The sequence below is a fragment of the Phyllobates terribilis genome, unplaced genomic scaffold, assembly GCF_046119375.1.
Source record: "Phyllobates terribilis strain yellow unplaced genomic scaffold, ASM4611937v1 Scaffold_1__5_contigs__length_1240528914, whole genome shotgun sequence".
Classification (NCBI taxonomy): domain Eukaryota; kingdom Metazoa; phylum Chordata; class Amphibia; order Anura; family Dendrobatidae; genus Phyllobates; species Phyllobates terribilis.
The window spans coordinates 420,190,130-420,209,786 of NW_027362761.1; positions in this window are offsets into that span (position 1 = coordinate 420,190,130).

The window sequence follows — 19,657 nt, forward strand, 5'->3', positions numbered from 1 at the left end:
CTCCAAGTTATCTAGGTTCTTTGGGTGTCTCATGTGGACTTTATTCTTGAGCTCCTTCCACAAGTTTTCAATTGGGTTAAGGTCAGGAGACTGACTAGGCCACTCCAACACCTTGACTTTTTCCCTCTTGAACCAGGCCTTGGTTTTCTTGGCTGTGTGCTTTGGGTCGTTGTCTTGTTGGAAGATGAAATTACGACCCATCTTAAGATCCTTGATGGAGGAGCGGAGGTTCTTGGCCAAAATCTCCAGGTAGGCTGTGCTATCCATCTTCCCATGGATGCGAACCAGATGGCCAGGCCCCTTGGCAGAGAAACAGCCCCACAGCATGATGCTGCCACCACCATACTTGACTGTAGGGATGGTATTCTTGGGGTCGTATGCAGTGCCATCCAGTCTCCAAACGTCACGTGTGTGGTTGGCACCAAAGATCTCGATCTTGGTCTCATCAGACCATAGAACCTTGAACCAGTCTGTCTCAGAGTCCTCCAAGTGATCATGAGCAAACTGTAGACGAGCCTTGACATGACGCTTTGAAAGTAAAGGTACCTTACGGGCTCGTCTGGAACGGAGACCATTGCGGTGGAGTACGTTACTTATGGTATTGACTGAAACCAATGTCCCCACTCCTTCCTTGTTGTCCTTGGGTTAGCCTTGACTCTTCGGACAAGCCTGGCCTCGGCACGGGAGGACACTTTCAAAGGCTGTCCAGGCCGTGGAAGGCTAACAGTAGTTCCATAAGCCTTCCACTTACGGATGATGCTCCCAACAGTGGAGACAGGTAGGCCCAACTCCTTGGAAAGGGTTTTGTACCCCTTGCCAGCCTTGTGACCCTCCACGATCTTGTCTCTGATGGCCTTGGAATGCTCCTTTGTCTTTCCCATGTTGACCATGTCTGAGTGCTGTTCACAAGTTTGGGGAGGGTCTTAAATAGTCAGAAAAGGCTGGCAAAAGAGATCTTTAATCCACACATGTGAAGCTCATTATTCTTGGTGCTTGAACTACTTCTTAATACTTTAGGGGGACCAAACAGAATTCTTGTGGTTTGAGGGGTTGAATAATAAATGACACTCTGAATTAACTTTTAACGTTTTAAAAAAAACAAAAAAACAAAAACAAAAAAAAAAGTTGCTGCAGTGCATTTCCCACTTCCAGGCTGATCTACAGTACAAATGTCACAATGCCAAGTTAATTCCGCATGTGTCAACCAGCTAAATCTGCAGGGGGTTGAATACTACTTGTAGGCACTGTATGTCCTATATGCAGCAATAAAGAGCGATCTTATCTTCTGGATTTGTTGAGCGCTGCTTTTCTTCTTTCCTTATCAGTTGCTAAAAATACACATATTAGTAATCACCGTAAAATACCAAAGAATTAATTTAGCAGGTCTTCTCGTGGAAAACATGAAAACATAAACAGTTCCAAAAATTGCTTTTTTTCTATACTTTCATTGCAAAAAAAAAGTCTATGTATTGCACGGTAATTTATATGGATTCCAAAACAGTCTAAAAATAATATCATTTCTTACACTTAAAATGTTGCCTTATACAGACATGTCAGTGAGAAATAAGAAATATATGAAAAAGCAAGGGTTAAATTAAGTCACCAAAATCAATCAACATTTCAACATGTTCTGGGCATATAGTGCTGTACTGAAATTTATTGAATTTGATCTTTCATTGTATTCATGGTAAATAGCACAAATGAACCAACCCACTGACAGCATAAAAGCCATCCATTATGAATTAAGTCACAGGGTAGATTTGTCATATTGAAAACTATGAATAATATAAGTTCATGCTTCTATCAGGAATGCAGCTTTCAGTAATATTGACATATGTCTAAAATGGAAAAATACACTAACGTATCTCAGCCATTCAGTGGCCTCGAGTAGTCAAGTAGGATAACAGTACACTTTAGGAAAGCTTTTAAAGAGTTACGCAATGTATCATGTGACCAGTGCAAGAAGAATTTAGTATGTTTCTTTCCATCCTTCATTGTATTTAATTCAAGTTTAGTACAATTGACTAAAGCTGTATTAGGGCAGAAATAGAAGCCTGTCTGTTATGAAACACTTGACTCCGGAAAGTCTGACTATCAGTCCAAGAGTAAAGGAAAAAAAACTACAACCCACCAGTTCCCAACCCCTTACCTAAACAAATAAGACACCATACTGCGTGACAGTGGATGTAAACACCACAGAAGCCTTGCTTATCAAATAACGACAAACAATAAATAAAATTAAACACAAATCAATATGCACAAATAGTATATAACAAATTGAAAAGAGGGGGGGGTGAAGGTTCCATTCCACTTTATTGCAACAACAGCTCCTCCACACCGGCCTTAGCCACACTGCACCGGCTCAAGTGCACCCGGCTGAATGTTGCTCACACCAATGTTCCGCTGAGACCTGAGTCTAGTAAGGACCCGCTTATAACTCCAGTAATAACATTGCACCACATGGAGGTCACCCATCCCACACTGGGTTCCCCCCTGTTCTTTTGTGCAATCCACCACCTTCAAAGACCCCCCTCCTTTCCGCCTACTGCTGTGACAAAGCGATAGTCATCATTCCCCTTGCTTCCTGCCAACCCACAACTTCTGAAACAAAGTGGGTGGGATGATGTAAGTACAGCGTCCAGGTGCACAATGTCTGCCCCATCCATGACCCGGCATTGCATACCCCCCATATCGGACCCTCCCACTAACCAATCAGAAAAAAACCTTAAACCTTCTAATCTTATACCTCTCCCCTAATCTTTCCCATACAAAACTGATTCCAAATTAACTCCTGATTAGTGATGAGCGAACGTGCTCGCCACTGCTCGGTATTCACCCGAGCATCACGGTGCTCAACAAGCTTGGTGCTCGGCGAGTATTTCCGGGTTGCTCGGGCGAGAAATCGAGTCCCCGCCCTGCATGTTTGACACTCTTTAGAGAGCCACTGAACATGCAAGGATTGCTTGCCACGCACTGTATTGGCGTAGCCATGTTGGTTGTGGGCATTACAGTGATTAGCTGGCCGCACAGCGTCATTAGGTCTATATAAGACCTGGCGCCGCTATGCTCGTCACAGTCTACCTTGGAACCAGGCAGAGTAGGGAGAGCTGCTGCTGAGTCAGAGAGAGATTTACTTGTTTATAGTTAGTATAGGTATTCCACATTATATATATATATATATATATATATATATATATATATATATATATTACTGTGTATATATATACATCTGAACTAACAGTCCTTCTGAGGACTAATCCAGCTGCATATATTCAGTGGTGATAGCATGAGTTAGGCAGGCAGGCAGGATATGTGGCAGACATCAGTGCATGATACAGCACAAGAGGGTCCATTGAACGTTCTGTCTGCTGCTGCTGTTCTTACAGATATTTGTAGACATAGCCCCAGATATCAGGGGCCAGAGCAATTTTTTTTTTCTTAATCCTGGTTATTTGCAGAGTACACCATTTTTCTGCTCCATTTGCTTGTTAGCACTGCAGAATACAGCTGTGACGCTAGTCACTAACTCACGGAGCGACCGTGAGGCGGATAGTCAGACGTTCTGATGTCAATACCAAGAGAGCCCGTAGATACCAAGGGATAAGACAGATGCGTAAGTCAGGTCACAGTCCAGGGTCAATATTAAGAGAGCCCGTAGATACCAAGGGAAAAGACAGAAGCATAAGTCAGGTCACAGTCCAAGGTCAGGCAGCAGAAGATCAGAACAACAGAATGAGGAAAATACTCGCCAGGAAGCTACGTCTGGCAGGGAACAGGGGCAGTCAGCTCAGTTAAATAGCTTGGACAATCTCCAGACAATCTCCAGAACATGGAACACATGGAGACTGCTTTGCAAATCCCAGTCAAAGATTGGACAGCAGAGCTGTCAAAGCACCGAGAGCCCGACTTGCCACTCACAGGATTGGACAGCCAAACAGTTCATCAAAACACAGCAAAAAACAGTTCAGTAGGACAGCGTAGTAATCCCACACAGAATGCAGGAATCGTGACAGTACCCCCTCTTCAATGGGGGGCCACCAAAACCCCAGGTTTCCCAGAACCCCAAACCTCCGATGGAAGACCCTGACTAGACGATTGGCGTTTACGTCTCGAGCAGGGACCCATGATCTCTCCTCTGGTTCTTAAGTTCTCCAATGACTGAGGTATTGGAAGAAATTACGGACTTTCCAAGAATCAACAACCTTTTGTACTTCAAACTCCAAACTGTCATTGACGGAAACTGGCAGAGGTGGAGATGAAGGAAACAAAACGGAAGAGACAAACTCTTTCAGCAGAGAATTATGGAATACATTTGGAATGGGGAAAGACAGAGGGAGTTTTAATCTGAAGGCCACTGGGTTAACTACCTCCAAAATCTCATATGAACCAATAAACTTAGGACCCAACTTTGCTGATGGCACTTTCAATTTAATTTTTTTGGAAGAAAGCCATACCTTATCACCAACTTTGAATATGGAGCCCTCTGAACGTTTCCTATCAGCCTTCCATTTCTGGCGATGCTGGACTACCCCAATATTCTTCTGAACCTCCCTCCAGATATCCCCAAGTTTCTGTTTGACAACCTCGACTCCTGGACAACCAGAACTCATTCTTGAAAATTCACCAAAATGAGGATGAAAACCATAAGTGCAAAAAAAAGGCGAGGTTCCAGTAGACTGGTTAACCCGATTTTTAAAGGTAAACTCAGCAAGAGGTAAGAATGAGGACCAGTCCTCCTGCTGAGCCGCAATGAAGCATCTAAGAATTTTCTCCAATGACTGATTGGTCATCTCTGTCTGACCGTTAGTTTCAGGATAAGCAGAGAAAAATGATAGGTCAATCCCTAATCTTTTACAAAACACTCTCCAGAATTTGGAGACAAATTACACCCCCCTATCGGACACAATGTTCAAGGGAATGCAATGCAATCTTACCACATGATTGATAAATAACCGAGAAAGCGTCTCAGCATTAGGTAACCCTGATAATGGAACAAAATGAGCTTGGTTACTGAATCGGTCAACCACTACCCAAATAATGGTTTTCCCACAAGACAAAGGCAAATCAGTAATGAAATTAATGGACAAATGAGTCCACGGTCTTTCTGGAATAAGGCAAAGGTGCCAATTCCCTGGCCGATTGTGACAAACTTTAGCGTGTGTGCAAACCTCACAAGCGGATACAAAACTTTTAATGTCATTAAGCATGGATGGCCACCAAACGTTTCTACATATAGCCTTCTGAGTAGCAGTGACCCCAGGGTGACCACTCAAGATAGTTATGAAACTGTTGCAACAAACGTAATCTTAGATACACAGGCACAAATAATTTAGATCTAGGAGTAGCGGAAGGAGCCGACAACTGGACTTTGCAAATCTCAGCCTTTAATTCTGAGGACACCATCGAAATTACTATACCCTTAGGAAGAATGGAGGAAGGAGGTTCTGGAGGAGAAACAGACTCAAGGTTGCGTGACAGAGCATCAGCTCTAACATTCTTAGACCCTGGTCTGAACGTGATGGAAAAATTGAATCTAGAAAAAATAAGGACCACCTGGCCTGTCTAGGGGTTAAACGTTTAACCGATTCAATATAAGCCAGATTCTTATGATCTGTCACAACCGTGCCCTGATGAATAGCTCCCTCCAAAAAATGCCTCCATTCTTCAAAAGCTAACTTTACAGCAAGCAGCTCACGATTTCCAACATCATAGTTTCACTCAGCAGATGAAAATTTCCTAGAAAAAAAATGCACATGGCCGTAAATTAGTCAGGGTTTTGGGACCTTGGGATAAAACAGCCCCCACCCAAATCTCTGAGGCATCCACCTCTACAATAAATGGTTTCTGAAGATCAGGCTGAATCAGAACTGGAGCAGTCATGAAGCACTCTTTTAGTTTATTAAAGGCCCCAATAGCATCTGATGGCCAAACCTTAAGATCCGCCCCCTTACATGTGAGATCAGTAAGAGGTTTAACAATTTGCGAAAAAACCCTTATAAATTTTCTATAGTAATTGGCGAATCCTAAAAAACGCTGCAGTGCTTTAAGGTTGTGGGGTTGAACCCAATCAATTATAGCCTGCACCTTCCTAGGATCCATAATAAAACCCTCACCAGATACAATGAACCCCATAAATGATATTTCCTGAACAGAGAAAGTACACTTTTATAATTTGGCAAACAAAGAATTCTCCCTAAGTCTTTGTAAAACAAAACAAACATGCTCATAGTGTGAACTTAGATCAGATGAAAAAATTAGAATGTCATCAAGGTATATCACAATAAACCTTCCAATGATATCAGAAAAAATGTCATTCATAAAGTTCTGAAAAACAGCAGGTGCATTGGTAAAACCAAAAGGCATGACCAGATTCTCAAATAGATCCTCGGACGTTAAAAACGCTGTTTTCCACTCATCACCCTCCTGGATTCGTATCAGACTACACGGCCCTCTGAGATCAAGTTTAGAAAACCATTTAGCCCCAGTAAGCTGATTATATACAGTACAGGCCAAAAGTTTGGACACACCTTCTCATTTAAAGATTTTTCTGTATTTTCATGTCTATGAAAATTGTACATTCACACTGAAGGCATCAAAACTATAAATTAGCACATGTGGAATTATATACTTAACAAAAAAGTGTGAAACAACTGAAAATATGTCTTATATTCTAGGTTCTTCAAAGTAGCTACCTTTTGCTTTGATGACTGCTTTGCACACTCTTGGCATTCTCTTGATGAGCTTCAAGAGGTAGTCACCGGAAATGGTTTTCACTTCACACGTGTGCCCTGTCAGGTTTAATAAGTGGGATTTCTTGCCTTATAAATGGGATTGGCACCATCATATGTGTTGTACTGAAGTCTGGTGGATACACAGCTATTGAATAAACTGTTAGAATTTGTATTATGGCATGAAAAAAGCAGCTAAGTAAAGAAAAAAGAGTGGCCATCATTACTTTAAGAAATGAAGGTCAGTCTGTGCAAAAAATTGGGAAAACTTTGAAAGTGTCCCCAAGTACAGTTGCAAAAACCATCAAGCGCTACAAAGAAACTGGCTCACATGAGGACCGCCCCAGGAAAGGAAGACCAAGAGTCACCTCTGCTTCTGAGGATAAGTTTATCCGAGTCACCAGCCTCAGAAATCGCAGGTTAACAGCAGCTCAGATTAGAGACCAGGTCAATGCCACACAGAGTTCTAGCAGCAGACACATCTCTTCAGCAACTGTTAAGAGGAGACTTTGTGCAGCAGACCTTCATGGTAAAATAGCTGCTAGGAAACCACTGCTAAGGACAGGCAACAAGCAGAAGAGGCTTGTTTGGGCTAAAGAACACAAGGAATGGACATTAGACCAGTGGAAATCTGTGCTTTGGTCTGATGAGTCCAAATTTGAGATCTTTGGTTCCAACCACGGTGTCTTTGTGCGACGCAGAACAGGTGAACGGATGGACTCTACGTGCCTGGTTACCACCGTGAAGCATGGAGGAGGAGGTGTGATGGTGTGGGGGTGCTTTGCTGGTGACACTGTTGGGGATTTATTCAAAATTGAAGGCATACTGAACCAGCATGGCTACCACAGCATCTTGCAGCGGCATGCTATTCCATCCGGTTTGCGTTTAGTTGGACCATCATTTATTTTTCAACAGGACAACGACCCCAAACACACCTCCAGGCTGTGTAAGGGCTATTTGACCAAGGGGGACAGTGATGGGGTGCTACGCCAGATGACCTGGCCTCCACAGTCACCAGACCTGAACCCAATCGAGATGGTTTGGGGTGAGCTGGACCACAGAGTGAAGGCAAAAGGGCCAACAAGTGCTAAGCATCGCTGGGAACTCCTTCAAGATTGTTGGAAGACCATTTCCGGAGACTACCTCTTGAAGCTCATCAAGAGAATGCCAAGAGTGTGCAAAGCAAAAGGTGGCTACTTTGAAGAACCTAGAATATAAGACATATTTTCAGTTGTTTCACACTTTTTTGTTAAGTATATAATTCCACATGTGTAAATTCATAGTTTTGATGCCTTCAGTGTGAATGTACAATTTTCATAGTCATGAAAATACAGAAAAATCTTTAAATGAGAAGGTGTGTCCAAACTTTTGGTCTGTACTGTAGGTCAGGGATGAGTGGAAGAGGGTAAGTATTTTTAACAGTAATTTTGTTTAGTTCACGGAAATCGAGGCAGGGATGGAGGCCACCATCTTTCTTTTTCACAAAGAAAAAAACAGCAGCTACAGGCGAGGAGGAAGGACGGATATGACCCTTCTGCAAACTTACTTTAATATATTTTTTTCATAGCGGTCCGTTCGGGTCCCGACAAATTGTACAAGCGAGTCTTAGGAAATTTGGCGAAGTCAAGTCTTTCAGGTTTTAAGGTACGCTGGCAGACCCTCCAGACTAGTGGAGCAAATTTGCACCAAACGAATACATATTTCATGGTAGTTGGGGCTCCATTTAACAATATCCTTTTGCCACCAATCGATAACAGGATTATGAACATGCAACCAAGGAAACCTCAGCACCAACCCAGCATGTAAATTATCCAACACATAACAGGAGATGGACTCATAGTGCAGTGTTCCCTCTCTTAGTGTGAATTCCACCGTTACCAGCTGGACAAAGTTCTGGAGTAACGGTGTCTTGTCAATGGCGACAATCTGAATGGGTCTTTCCAATTTAACTGTCCTTAATCCTAATTTAAGAACCAGTCCGGAATCAATAAAGTTTGCAGCAGACCCACAGTCAATGAAAGCAAGTGCAGATAACCATAGGTTCTAAAAACATAGTTCCACGTTCAACAGTACTTTATCTGAGTGAGGAGTAAAAAGGTACCTAGAAGCCTGGGTGACCTCCTCGACAATCACCCAGGCTTAGGCGTTTCCCGACAACTTATTTGCTTGAGGGCGAGTCGAGCAGTCCTTGAGAAAATGTCCAGCGCGACCACAGCAGAAGTAGAGTCCAAGGTTGCGCCGATGTTTCCTCTCCTCAGTCCGAGATATGGCTGCTCCAACCTCCATTGATTCCGTCTCACGTAAGGAAAAAGGTTCTGGAGGAATGACCGAAGCCCCTTTTCGCTCATCAGCTCTCTCCCGACTCATGCGGTCCATATGAATGGCCTGAGTCATAGCCTCCCCTAAAGACATGGGTGGAGGATGCAAGGCCAGAGCATCCTTAAGAGAATCCGTAAGGCCACATCAAATCTGCCACCTGAGAGCAGCATCGTTCTAAAAAACCTCAGAGGACAATTGCCGAAACTCCGAACTATAATCCTCAGCAGTGCGGCCCCCCTGCGTCAGGTTCGTGATCTTAGCCTCTGTGACCTGGACTCTGTCAGGTTCATCATAAATCATCCCTAAAGCGTCAAAAAAGCTGTTGACAGAAGACCGTTCTGGGGCTTGTGAGGACAAAGAAAATTCCCAAGTCTGAGGACCCCCACGCAATAGGGACATGATTATACCCACCTGCTAGGAGCAAAAAATAATTTACAGCTCTCCTTGAACACCCTAAATTGATCCCTCCCCCCCCAAGAATTTGTCAGGAAGTGCCACAACTGGTTCGGGGTAGGTCAACCGTACGTCAGTGGTTCCAGAAAACATAACTACTGTCGCTGGCGGAGAGCTTTGGGACACACCCAGAGTACTAAACTGACCCGGCAGCTGGGACTGTGAAGATTCTAGCCTCTGGAGATTCTTGGCCAGACTCCCACCTGAACCATCTGGGTCAGACTCCCACCTGATCACACAGTGCACGAACTGGATCCATTGGTGAGAGGAAAAAAAATGTATGGCCAGACGTAATGTGACGCTAGTCACTAACTCACGGAGCGACCGTGAGGTGGATAGTCAGACGTTCCGAGGTTAATACCAAGAGAGCCCGTAGATACCAAGGGATAAGACAGATGTGTAAGTCAGGTCACAGTCCAGGCTCAATATCAAGAGAGCCTGTTGATACCAAGGGAAAAGACAGATGTGTAAGTCAGGTCATAGTCCAAGGTCAGGCAGCAGAAGATCAGAACAACAGAATGAGGCAAACACTCACCAGGAAGCAAAAACTACATCTGGAAGGGAACAGGGGCAGTCAGCTCAATTAAATAGCTTGGGCAATCTCCAGAACATGGAACACCTGGAGACTGTCTGCAAATTCCAGTCAAAGATTGGACAGTCAAGCTGTCAATCAAAGCACTGAGGGCCCGATTTGCCACTCACAGGATTGGACAGCCAAGCAGTCCATCAAAACACAGCAATAGAAAAACAGAAAAAATTAATTATTCACGTCTAAGTCTTTTAGTAGTGTCGACAATGATGACTTTAAGTTGTTAATATTTAATCTTTGTTTTATTTGTTGTGGCAGCTAACCACAAACTAATGCTTGTACATTGTGCCTCGTCTGTGTACGGGCTCCTGATTAACTTCTCAAAGTTGGCTTTGTTCATTTGTCTTTATATGTTTTTTCTTTTCTGAAAACCCTAATAAAAATGATGTATTAAAAAAAAAACACAGCAAGAACCAGTTCCATAGGACAGCATAGCAATCCCACACAGAACGCAGGAATTGTGACAGCAGCCAGATCTTTTCCATATTACAGCGATAAAAATCCAGAAATTTGAACAGAACATGTAAAATATTGGCCTCCTTTTCCATTTTGTTGCAGTGTGTTGGTCAAGCTATTCACACTAGGTCTCTGTGAAGAATAGTATTAGTAAACTACAGGCCTGCTATTTAAAACCGTGGTTCTCTGTCAGATGTATCATATATAACAGTATTCCAAAATCAGCTATTTCTGCCTTCCATTTCATTACAGTGTGTCAGTCAAGGTATTCACACTAGGTCTCTGTGAAGAATAGTATTACTAAACTACAGTTTTGTTTTTTTGCTTTTTTTAACCTGATGAAGGCTAATGTTATGTATAGCCTAAACGCGTTGTTTGTATAAAAATAAACTGGATTATTCCTGAAAGATTTGGAGTAAGTAATGAATCACCTGGAAGCGCTCCCTGACAAACTGGAAACTCTTTCTTGCACTTTCTGAGGAGTCTCCTGCAAAGGAGCTCGTTTTACCTGTTTTTGAGCTGCAGGCCAGCAGATCCAGACGACTACTCCACTCCCTAAAGACAGGGTTACATGCTGGATAACAAGACACCACAAAGGTGAGAACAATTTTTAATTCTAATTCGATATTGCTAAAATACTGCACTTAGATCTGCGCCCCCCTTTCTTTTCTCCTTTTCCTTTTTTTATTCATCCTAAACTACAGCTCTGCTATTTAAATCCGTGGTTCTCTGTCAGACGTATTACATATAACAGCGTTCCAAAATCAGCCATTTCTGCCTTTCATTTTGTTGCAGTGTGTCGGTCAAGCTATTCACACTAGGTCTCTGTGAAGAATAGTATTAGTAAACTAAAGTCCAGCTATTTAAAACCGTGGTTCTCTGTCACACGTATCACATATAACTGCGGTTCAGCAGCCATTTGTAGTGAACGTGGAAAATATTGTCCTCCGTTTATTGATTGCAGCAGTGTGTCAGTGTACACCATTTTACAGCTCCATTTGCTTGTTTGCAGAATACAGACATATTTTTTTAATTTTATTAATATTATGGTATTGTGGAAGCAGAGGAACTTTTTTCAATGATCAGACGCATGTGATCCATATGACTGCCGTACTAATACAGAAATTTTATGGAGCGTGCAAACTATTCCACTCCATTTAAAGTCAGCCACCTGTGTTTTGTTGAAATAATTGACACTTGGTCGCTGACAAATACCATACTATTAGGCGACTGCCTGAAACCGTGGCCATAAGACGTTTTCCCATATGACTGGCCTAATAATCCAGCAATTATTGTGAGTGTGTCAAATATTACACTCCATTTAAAGTTTTGCAGTGGTGGGTTCAAACCTATTCACAGTTGGCCGCTGAGAAATAGCATATCTGTGAACAATGTTGTCAGAGTATTACGCCACTTTTACGGACTGACAAAAAAAAAACATACAAAAAATAAGCTAAAATGGAAAAAATGTGAAGAAACATTCTTTCCAGTGTAATGACTTGTATATAAGGCCAAAGAAATAAAAAAAAATAAAGTTATGGACTGTAGAAGACATTTATGCAACCAGAATGAACACTCATCTGTAGCTGGTTATGATACCACCTAGCAGCACCTGTCCCTATTGTAAATGCATCTAACATTGTTATCAATAGAGAATAGAATTGATTTTACATCTTTTTGGGCAGCACCAGCAGCATGCAGTATAAGGCAATAATACCTGGCTGAATCGATGTAATACGCTATCCATACTGCGATACCTCACCCATAAAAGAATTTCAGATAAGACAGTTAATATTCTAGAATATAGAATCTATTTGAATTGTCCTTCCCATTATTAAGGAGTGTGTCTCCTATACTGCTATTGCATAAGCAGAAATTTCAAGGACTGCCAAAAATTAGGAAGAACTCCAATACACATTTGAAAAGACATAAAAAAATAAATAAATAAAAACACAGTAGGATCTTTGTAGTATAAAAACCAGACTCGCCAATGTTACCTCAATGTAATCACATTGTTCAGCTCCTGCACCTCCTCCTCCTTCTGTTTGGCCTACATCTCTGAAATGACCACATCAGTCACAAGCTGGAAGCACTGCAGCTATCACACCAGGTGTGGGAAAAACTTAGTGCAACACAGAGGGAAGAGGGAAAGGGAGCCCAGACACTAGGGAAAGGAGGAAGGGGAGTAGTGTTGAGCCACCCCCGTAGTGTTCGAGTTCGGTTCGGTTCGTCGAACACCCGTGTGTTCGCCGAACAGTTCGTCGAACTGTTCGTCGAACACCTTCGAACACCGTTAAAACCAATGGCAGGCAAACAAAAACACATAGAAACACATAGAAAACACCTTCAAAGGTGTCCAAAAGCTGACAAACTGCTCAGAAGACACAACTAACACATGGAAAAGTGACAAGTACATATAGTCATGCGAAAAGAAAAGAGGTGGAGGAGTAAAAGGAGGGGGAGACACAGATATAGGCATGTCATGCCCTTCTAAAATCCAAAAAGTGAGAAGCCGAGACGGCCAGTCCGCTCCTGCCCGTGCCACCTCCGTGTCGCCGGGTTTGTGCCAGAGCCGCGGTGAACCCTGACGGCCAGCCCCCCTCTCCCAATACTGGTGCCTGTCCGCTGGTGGGTCGAGAGAGCCCCCCTGTGGTGGAGGCAGCTCTAAGCTTTTTAATTTAAATTGTCCCTCTAATTTGAATGAATACACTTTAAATCCATTTACAAGGATCTATTGGAGGGCAAGTCTCATGCCAGCAGCCGCGTAATTCCAGCTCCAGTAGCGTCCACTAAAGCTGCTGCAGTTAAAAAGCTTTTATAAGGATCGAGCTCGGCTGTCCACCGCAAGGCATCCTAGTGCCAGTCCCAGCCCCTATGCCTTGGGGTGCCTCCTGATGCTCTTCACTAAGTATCCCGTGGTCCCGAAGCATTTCCTTTGAAAAAATTAAGTGTCCAAACTACAGGTGGTGTAGCTTGCTTAACAGCCGGGATAATCCGCTGACTAGCAGACACTGCTACTAGGCACAAAGTATTTCCTGGGCTAGATGCAGTTAAAAATTTGTAAGTAGATACTCTCGTTGGATGCTGAGAAAGCATTCCATAGAGTCTCCTGGCACGCCATATATGATTCTCTTAAAAAGCTTGGGGTAGGGGTCTAGGGGACCCTTTTATAGCCAAAATCACGGCCCTGTATCACAATACGTCACCTAGGCTGAAGATAAATGGAACTGTAGCACCGAGGGCTCGGTTGCTACACACGTATTGCACCTCACCCAGAGGTGTGATATCTCACTCTCAGATAAGGATGGAGTGTGGATCAGGACCCGACACCTGCATGCATTACACCACATTGCCGTGGGGCAGGGCGACCAATATGCCCCTGAGATGGGCACGACAGTCCCTGTCCCTGGCTGGAGTGGGGGGAGGGAACACTGAGGAAGGGGAACCCTGCAGTGCAGGAGCAGGGAGGAAGCAGTTCCTGGGTGCATTGAGAAGGGAGTATAAAAGGTGGGCACCATCTTAGTTCAGTGCAGAGAAGTCTGAGCAGAAGTGGCAGGGAGCAGGGGCTCTGCATGAGCTCTGCTCCGGAGGCGGGCCTAGTAACAGAGGCCCAGGCCTGCAAGAGGAAGAAGGAAGGAAGAGGAGCGGAGAAGGCTCCAGGAACGAGGAATGAAGGGATCCCAGGGGTGCGGACGGGCGAGTCGCCACCGCACGCCCGAATCCACCTGCGTGGAGGGGTCAGGCCAAAGGGGGAGACCGGTCCCCGAACTAGTGGAGGCAGGAAACGACCCTCAGCTAGAAACCGGAGGCTCTGACATTTTATGTGGCGCAGCCCCTTGCTCCACCCGCTAGGAAGGCACCACATAGGGTCAGGGAAACTGGTGCCAAGTTTACCAAGAGGAGGCCCGAGGCAGCCGGACAGAAGTGTTGGTAAGAAAGGCCAGACAAAGGACACACAAAGGGGGTCCTGTGAAGCGCTCCAAAGTTATCTGGGAGTTGTCTGAGCCCCTCACCTGGTGAGCACAGTACGACGTGGGCAGCCGTTACCTGCAGACGTGGTCTGGATAATAAGAACTGTGAGTAAAGGCCCTGAACTGCATCACTGACTCCGTGTCGTTACTGCTGCTGCCCTGCACCATCACCCCCATCCTCCGCATACACTGCCCTGAGGCTATACTCCTCCCGTGGGGAGTTATGCTACGCTCTGCTGCACCCACAACACCAGCCTTAGCGGTCTGCCCTGTAGCGGCGGTTCACTCTGACCGCAATCCACGGGTGGCGTAGTCGGACATTTAAACATCAAAACCACATAAATAGTTCCGCCACTGGTTTGACCGCCCTGAGCCACGGAACCCGATCGCCGCCACGAAGACTACAACCACCAGCATCCACCAAAAAGGGTCCGGCTCCGGGTGTCCCAAGGCCCAAGGGGTGCGTCAGAACATTTTCATCACCTTTCACAATCACCAATGGGACAAGGCAGGGATGTCCTCTGTCCCCTCTCTTATACATCCTAGTGACGGAGCACCTGCTCTCATCAATTCGCCATAACCCCAATATTAGGTGGATTGAGGTGGGAGGCACCGAGTACAAGTGCTCTCTATTTGCTGATGATGTCCTAGTATATATCACTCAATCACATATATCCATCCCTGCTGTTATGGCTGAAATAGATCACTTTGTTACATGGTAAAATTTTAAAATCAATGCAGCGAAGTCTGAGGCCCTCGATGTCTCCCTCCCTAAATCCATATAGGATTCCATCCAGTCCAACTTTCCCTTTGCCTGGCCCTCACAGGGTATCAAATACTTAGGAATTCCTATTCATAGAGACCTCTCCCATCTATGTTATCTTAATTTTGGGCCCTTTATTGAACAATTCCATACAGACCACGGTTGGCAAGTTAGAACTGTAAGATTCACTACGTGAACCACTGGTGTTTTGTGGAAAAGCACATGTACACCGCGTTCCAAATTATTATGCAAAAAGTGTTTAGGAGTGATAAGGGAAGAATTTGTTTGTTTGTCAGTTAAACTCATTGATGGTGATGTGTGTCAGGGCTCTTTATATCACTGTAAGCAATTGCAGACACCTGTGCTAATTAGTTTGGCAGGTGTGTCCAATGAAAGGCAAGACTACTTAAGAAGGCTCTCTCACATTATTAAGCAGCCTACATTTTCTGCCAAAATGGGAAAGAAAAAGGATGTGTCGGCTGCTGAGAAGCAACAAATTGTGGAGTGTTTAGGTCAAGGCATGACTACAATCAACATTGTGCGATGATCAGGATGAAGTGTCTTGGCAATCAAGAAGTATGTAGCTGATTCACAGTACACACGTGTGCGTGCTGATAAGGGCAAATTGAGGACTCTTTCCTACAGGCAATTACGTCAGGTTGAAAGAGCAGCGGCAAAAAAGCATTGTCATAGCAGCAGACAAGTTTTTGAAGCTGCTTGTGCCTCCAACGTCCCCCGAACAACAAGATGCAGGGTCCTTCAGAGGTTTGCAGCTGTGCATACGCCATCCTGTCGACCTCCTCTATCCACTTCACACAAGCAGAAACGGCTCCAGTGGGCCAAACATTACATGAAGACTGATTTCAAAACTGTTTTGTTCACGGATGAGTGCCGTGCAGCGCTCGATGGTCCAGATGAATGGAGTGGAGGATGGCTGGTTGATGGACACCCCACGCAAACACGGCTACAGCGCCAACAAGGAGGAGGTGGAGTAATGTTTTGGGCTGGAATCATGGGGAGAGAGATTGTCGGCCCCTTTAGGATCCCTGAAGGCGCTAAAGATGAACTCCATAATGTATGTGGATTTTCTCAAACAGCACTTCCTGCCATGGTTCAAGAAGAAGAACCGTGTATTTCACAGCAAGATCATTTTTCTGCATGATAATGCACCATCTCATGCTGCACATAAAACATCTGCATCTCTGGCTGATATGGGCATAAAAGGGGACAAACTTATGGTGTGACCCCCATGCTCCCCTGACCTCTACCCCATTCAGAACCTTTGGAGCATCATTAAAAGGAGTGTCTATGATGGCGGAAGGCAGTTCACATCTAAGCAACAGCTCTGGGAGGGTATTCTGTCCTCATGCAAAACAATTGAAGCAGAAACCATCCAAAACCTGACAAATTCAATGGACGAGAGAGTTCAGAAGCTCCTTTCAAACAAGGGGTCCTATGTGAAAATGTAACATCACCTAGAATAAAGTTTTGAGTTGAAAACTGTTTGATTTCAGTTTCTAACAACCTGCTAATGCTTATAATTTCAAAAATGACCATTTTTTTGGTCTTTATTAAAATGAAAAGGTTGATCGAAAAGTTTGGGGGATCTAAGAGTGTGGCAACCCAGTAGTCATGATTACTTCGAATTCTGACAATATGAGGGTCATGCTGCAGGTAGTGCAGCAAGAAGGCACTTATGTGTCTTGCGCATCTCGGAGCCCCAAAATTATTTTCCGGGCTAGATGCAGCTAAAAATTATTTTTAATTTTAAATCTGGTGAAGCTTATTATAGATGGCCTAATAGGATCAGTGCTGCACACTGCTACAAAGCCCAAATTATTTTCCAGTCAAGATACAGATAAACATGATTAGTAATTTGAAAGCTTAAAACGGTTGGTAGGGTGATTTTAACCAATCATCAAGCTTTTACTCTCCCCAGGATGACACAGGGGTAGAAAAGTCGTTTCGGATCCATGATTTGTTCATCTTTATGAACGTGAGTCTGTCTACATTATCAGTGGAGAGCCGCGTGCGCTTATCTGTCAGCACACCACCAGCAGCGCTGAACACACGTTCAGACAGAACGCTGACTGCGGGGCATGACAAGATCTCCAAGGCGTAAGTGGCTAGCTCCGGCCATTTATCCAGATTGGAAGCCCAAAAAGAGCAAGGGTCCAGTGACACAGTCGTGGCTTCAATGTTTACTTGGAGATACTCCTGTACCATCGTCTCTAGGCGTTGACTATGTGTCAGACTTCTTGTCTCCTGTGGCCTTGCAAAGGATGGGCTAAAAAAGTGGTGAAATGATTCCGCAAAATTGATGTTACCAGCAGATACTGTGGTTCTGTTACGGTTTGAGTGCTGAACACTTGACGGTCCCACGGTTGGCAAGTTGGAACTGTGAGATTCACTACGTGCACCACTGGTATTTTGTGGAAAAGCACATGTAAGATTCTGCAACAGTCTCTGCTGATACTCCTGCATGCGTGCATCCCTTTCTATGGCAGGAATAATTTCTGCAAATTTACTTTTGTACCGGGGATCTAACAGTGTGGCAACCCAGTAGTCAGGATTATTTCTAATTCTCACAATTCGAGGGTCATGTTGCAGGTAGTGCAGCAAGAAGGCACTCATGTGTGTTGCGCATCCAGGAGCACCAAGTCCCTGTTGTGTTGGTGGCGAGGTAACAATCATGCTTCCTTCCTCTGTCCTCTCCCCCCAACCTCGCACAACAGAAATGTGATCAAGGTCTCCCTCATCTGATGAGTCTTCCATCAGTTCGTCCTCCACTTCTTCCTGGGCTCCTGCACCTTCCTCACTAGTTTGGCTGCTACCATGCGCCCTGGTAAAATCATCTCCCCCACCCTCACATGCCTGCCGCCTTGGTGCTGCCGACCGTCTGGACCTTGCAGATGTTAGCCCTTCCGCATACAACTCCTCCTCCTCTACTTCCTCCACCTCCTCTTGTGCCACCACCTGACTCCGAATTCTGTTTAACATGTGCTCCAGCATGTAAATCACCGGAATAGTCATGCTGATAATGGCATCGTCAGCATTAAACATCTTCGTCGCCATTTCAAAACTGTGCAGAAGGGTGCATAGGTCCCTGATCTGAGACCACTCCTCCAGCGTGATTTGCCCCACCTCTGAATCTCGTTGGCCCATGCTATACGTCAGAACGTATTGCACCAGGGCTTGTCGGTGCTGCCACAGTCGCTGCAACATGTGCAGAGTTGAATTCCACCGGGTAGGCACATCGCATTTTAGCCGGTGAAGTGGCAGGCCCAACGACTTCTGTAGAGATGTAAGTCGCTGAGCTGCGGGATGCGAACGGCGGAAGTGAGCACACAGCGACCGTGCCCTCTGCAGAAGGCCATCTAGTCTGGGATAGTGGGCTAAAAATTGCTGGACAACCAGGTTCAACACGTGAGCCATACAAGGCACGTGTGTGACATTGCCCCGGCGAAGGGCCGCACCCAGGTTTGCAGCATTGTCGCACACGGCCTTCCCTGGTTTCAGGTCCAGTGGAGACAACCATTCATGAAATTGGTTCTCCAGAGCTGATCACAACTCCTCAGCTGTGTGACTCACATTTCCCAGACATTTCAATGTAAAAACCGCCTGATGACGTTGAGCCCTACTGCCAGCATAGTAAGGAGGTGTGCAGGATCCCTTCTGCGCAGTTAGAAAGCTTGTGGCATGACCAGACAGGCTTTGGGTGCAGGTGGAAGACCGAGAGGAGGTTGAGGAGGCAGAAGCAGTGGAGGAACTTTGACATAAAGAGGATTGACGCACAACTCGTGGGGACGGCAAGACTTGGACAGCAGCCCCTTGTCCTGCTGTCACCATAGTTACCCAGTGCCCAGTCAGCGACATGTAACGCCCCTGTCCATGCCTACTCATCCAAGTGTCTGTGGTGAAATGCACCCTGTCACACACAGAGTTTCTCAAAGAAGCGGTGATGTTGTGTGCGACATGCTGGTGGAGCGCAGGCACACCTTTCTTTGAGAAGTAGTGCCGACTGGGCATCTGGTACTGGGGCACTGCGATGGACATAAGGTCTCGAAAATCCTCTGTCCACCAGGCGGAAAGGCAGCATTTCTGTAGCCAAGAGCTTGCAGATGGTGAAATTCAACCTCTTAGCTTTCTCATGGCTAGGAGGAAATGGTCTTTTACTTGTCCACATCTGAGGGACCGAGGGCTGGCTATTGTGCTTAGACGGGGTTGTTAAGGGTGTCCCCGGCAAACTGCCGGTCTGTGAGGAAGATGCAGGCGGACATGTTAGGTTGCCTTGATCCAAAGGTGGTGCTATCGATGTCGGACAGCGCTCAAGACCAGCTGGTGTTACCACCTCCAAAGAAAATGATGACCTGCCAAT